Genomic DNA, 4,819 nt, shown 5'->3' with positions numbered 1-4,819 from the left:
AGCTCGGTCTTGGGGGGTAACAGCCGCACAACCACTCACGGAGGGCTGTAGGAGTAAAGAGCTGTCTCCAGGACACACACTCGGGCTGTAGTCATAGAACTTGGGCCTCCTAATAGGCCTGCAGGACTGCTGGTGGCTTTTGGGTGAGTTCCTGCTCACTCAGGTCCTAATGCCCCTTGGGGACCTGCTTTTCCAGTTTCCCAGGATGAACTCTGTTTATCCCATCCTTGAGAAATGGGGTTCCGGGATCTCCCTCTGTAAGTCTTGGGTGCAGCAGACTTGGCTTTGGGGATAGACAGAATGGGGGATGACCTCTGACCCCAGCTGGTTTCCTGCCCAGAATCCTAACCAGACCCTCACTCTGTGGTTCCGGTTGCCACCAGTGTGGCTGTGGACAGCTGGTAAGGAATCCTGCCTTGCACAGTGACCTCAGCTAACACAGCACAACACCCAGCCTCAGAGCCTTGGACCAGCCTGGTAGGGTGTGCCAGTGTATCCTCACTGTACCGACCCCCTCCCCCCAAGAGACAAGTGTCTGTGTGCCAGTGACACCTGCATCCTACTGAAGCTTAGTGTTTGGGAGCTGGTAGATGTCTGCAGATGGTTTTCCTTCAGGCACTGGGGACCCAAGACCACCCAGCCAGGCGTGATGAGACAGGCCAACCCTGCTCTATATGCCCTGCCTCCCACCTGTCCTCCAAGGATGGGTAAGGGTCCCACAAGCTCATTGGCTTCATCCCACCAGAGTCTATGTGGTCCCTGCCCCTCCTTTGGATGTGGTCTTCTGCTTGCTTGCTCCAGCGGGTGCCTGCCTCTCCCGCCCCCAGGCTCCCTGCGGGAAGGGGTTCCTATGGCACCCCTTCCCCCGCACACACTTAGCTCACTGGCAGCCATCTGCCCCGAGATGGTGGCAGCAGATGCCTCGAGGCACGGTGCTGCCTGAAACATAGTCGGCCCGGTGCCCAGGCGAACCTGAATGCTGCCTGTCAGGGCAGGGGCTGTGGCTCCCCAAACACTGCTGGGCTACCTCTTCCACAGTGAGGTCAGGCAGGTCAAGACACTCAGATGGTCTGCCAGGGCTGAGGCAGGAGTGTCTGCAGGATCTGCAGCTCTGGAGAGGAAGTTGATGGGCAGCACCCTGAAGCTCTCCAGCTTCCTGAGGCAGGCCCACAGCATGGAGGCATCTCTCCCAGGCTGCAGCCAAGCTCCTCCTCAAGAAAACTGCCCAAAGTGTGAGCTGACGCTGTGGGGAGGGTCCAGAGGCCCAGAGTCTTCTCCACAGCTGCAGGCAAGTTCATACACTGAGTTCACCCAAGTGTCTCCATTTGGAGGCTGAGGCCACTCTGGTCTCTCAAACCCCGCCCTGGCTTTTTCTTACCAGTGGGGGCTGGTGGCGGGGCAGGGTCGGGAGAGTCTGTTCTGAACCTCCTGAGGGGTAGTGGCTGCAGCTCCTGGACCCAGCTGCGTTGCCAGGTGACACCCACCCAGTTGGGAAAAGGAGCCCTCAGCCTCATCACTGCTAAGGATGCTTGAAAGCCCAACTTTTGGCTCAACTGTGACTTCTCCAGCCTTGGGAGCATGGAAGGTGAGTCAGGCTTGAAGAAGGCCTTTGGGGGTCATGGGCCATGACACCTCCAGAGCACAGTGGTGCACACGTGTAGCTGGGAGGCTGAGTTGCAGGTCACAGACTACGGGGGAGACCCTTTGCCAGTAAGCAAACAGTGAACAGATAGAAACAGGAGACACCTGTGGCTGGTTTAGCCTGGGGCCCTCTGAACTGGTTTGATGTTAAGATCGCCATGATCAATTACAAAAGGAACATTCCCAAAGATCTGCTCATCTGTGGGGCTGCAGACCTCTGGCCTGTCCATGGCCTGGAGCCCAGTGTCCAGTGTAAGAGAAAGAAATGGCTGTACAAGCCTGTCTCTGGCAGTGAATGGACAGCCTGATTCTTCAGGACCCCATAACTGGAGGCCCCAGCAGGCTCTGAAGCCCTAGTCTTTGCTGCCTCCCGCTTCACCCTGTATCCTCCTGGCAGCGTCCCTGCAGGGCGAGTGTGCAGACACAGAGGCACACACAGGCAGGCGCGCACACGCCTCCAGGCCGCCTCTGCTCTCCTCGCATCTTGCATTTGTTTTGCTTCAGCGGGGCTCGAATGGGGACACGCTGCACTCTCCCAACGAGCAGCTCCCTCCAGCCCCCCACCGAGGTGCCATATGTCAGTGTCATGAATAGGCATGAGGCTGGGGGGCTGGGAAGTGGCAGCTGCCAATCACTGGTTGCTGAGTAGACCAGGGAGGGAGTTGCCCGGGCCTCTTGGACAAAGCCATGGGGTGTGGTGGGTCAGTGTGGGCAGCAGCGGCTCCATGAGTGGGCAGCTAGAGGGTCTCTTCTGATAGCAAAGCCAAACCCTCACAGGTACAGGTGGTGATTACACAGACACCACAGCCCTGAGCCCTCCATCTCTGTGGCTTACGCACTTCCTCCAGGGTGACTGTCTCCCACTCCCAGGATACCTATGCTGGCCTTCAGGAGTCAGGGCCAATCCTGCATCTGCGAGCAAGGGAGGGAACCACATTTAGTTCTAGTTGCAGGGGTCACGTTTGTTCCCGTATCACAGATGAGAAAAGCAGGCCCAGGAACCCTCAGAGACCACCTCAGAGCCTCATAGGTCGCCAGAGGCAGAACGAGGGTTCCGCTGATAGCTGCCAACTGCCAATGGGCCCATGTGCCAAGTGTGCCGCAACCCGTCCTTGGCAGTACCAGCCCCCAGTGCTGTGTTTCTGGGGTCCATCCACCCCTTTATCTTCGGGGGTGATTTGCTCCCTTTGCCAAGGCTGTTGTCACCCCTATGCTTCCTGCAGTCACATGCCATGCAATGGACATCTGGCTGTGTCTCTCCCCAGTGATGTTCTAACCCAAGCAGTGGACCCTTCAACTGTGACCCTTTCAGAAAGGCAGGTGGCTGTGGTATGAGTAGAGGGGCAGAGTCCATGTCAGTAAGGGATGGCAGTAAGGCTCTGCCCCCTCTAGGCCCCTGCAGGAGCCTCTGCTTCATTCCCAGCCCTGCTGGAAACGGAATCCGGATTGGATTGGCTGCTTCAGGTTAATTGGCTCTCCCTGTCCTGCCAGCATGATGGATCCTGCTTGACATTTCCCCAGATACTTAATTGATACCCAAGTAATTTGTCATGGAGACCTCGTTATATGCCAAGTGGGTCCCCTAAGCTGTTAGCTGCTGTGCCCCAGAAATAAGATTGGCAAGTTAATAATGGAGCCTTAATCATACTGTTCCCGCCCGCAGAGGAAGAACTGTCTGGGAGATAGGATGGTGTTTTCCTAGGACCCTGGAGACGACGCTGCACGAGATCCCAAGGCCTCAGCCTCCGCACACCAGGCACCCACTTTTGGAAAGAGAGCTTTGATCTTCTTCCTCCCAAGATGAGCGAAGGTGTATCCAGCTCCTGGTTCTGGCTGGCTTCTGATGGCTCAGGCTGAAACACCAGCCGGCAGTGCTCGGGGCTTCTGCTGTGGCTGGCAGGATAGAGGCTCTCATCTGCCTGGGGTCAGCAAATGGGGAAGTGTGGGCTGTCAGAGCCACTGAGTCCCCACATGGGAGAAGCCTGGTGGAGAGTCGGGGAGCCAAGCCTAACAAAGTGGTCAGTCCATAGAGGGTCAACTCTGCCCCATGAGCCGTCAGGCCCGGCTTCCTCTTTGCTTAGAGTCCATCACGGGGGACCTGGAGTATGACCGCACACAGGTGGACTGTGCGTGACTCCAGCCCACTGTTCCTCTTAGCGCCCTTTGGAGAGGAGTCTGTGGGGACAGAGGTGCTCAGCCTTCCCAATGCTGCGACCCTTTACAACAGTTCCTCAACCATAAAGTTATTTTTGTTGTTGCTTCGCAACTGTGATTTTGCTACTGGTATGAACTGTAATGTAAATATCCGATATGCAGACTATCTGCTGTGTGACCCTGTGATACTCTTGTTCGACCTCCCAAAGGGGCCGAGACCCACGGGTTGAGAACAGTTGACCTAGAGGGAGGGAAGCAAGGAAGCCCATAAGCAAGGCCTTGCTCTGTCTGTTGCAGTGCCAGGGCCCTAGGGCATGAGAGCCAGAAGTGGGGGATAGAGCTTCAGACAGAACAGTCCCCTACCCCATCGCTGGGACCCTAGCCTTGGCTTCAGCCCCAGGACAGCATCTCCTCGAAGGTCACATGCTTTCCTAGGCCTTGGAGACCAAGGGTTGAAGGCTTCCTGCCTTCTCTGGCACTGTGGGAAGGTGGTAGAACATTTAGGAGGTGAGGCCTACCTAAGGCATTGGGGTTATGTTACCCTGAAGGAGCCCACAGGACCATGTGACCCTGTCCCCTTACTCTCTTACTTTCTGGGTATCATGAGAGCAGCCTTAGCTCCTAAGACATGTTGCCTCCCTATGGGCTCCAAAACCACTGGTACCCATGGCCATGAGCCAGAATCAACCTAGCACCCCCCCCCAACTTTTGTTTTTTTGAGACAGGGTTTCTCTGTGTAGCCCTAGCTGTTCTGGAACTTGCTTTGTAGACCACGTTGGCTTCAAACTTGGAGATCTACCTGCCTCTGCCTCCTGAGTGCTGGGATTAAAGCAGCAAACCTTTTTTTTTTCTTTAACTTGAGTCTCTTCAGTATTTTGTCATAGTTATGAAAGCTGACCTCAGCTCCACAAAATTTCTGGGAGAACCTAGCTGACATGGGACAGGTTGTCCCAAACATCTGACATCACGGTGTTCACCTAGCTGACATGGGACAGGTTGTCCCAGACCCCTGACATCACGGTGT

This window comes from Microtus ochrogaster, chromosome 7, assembly GCF_000317375.1.
Source record: "Microtus ochrogaster isolate Prairie Vole_2 chromosome 7, MicOch1.0, whole genome shotgun sequence".
Taxonomy (NCBI): domain Eukaryota; kingdom Metazoa; phylum Chordata; class Mammalia; order Rodentia; family Cricetidae; genus Microtus; species Microtus ochrogaster.
This window is presented reverse-complemented; position numbering follows the sequence as displayed.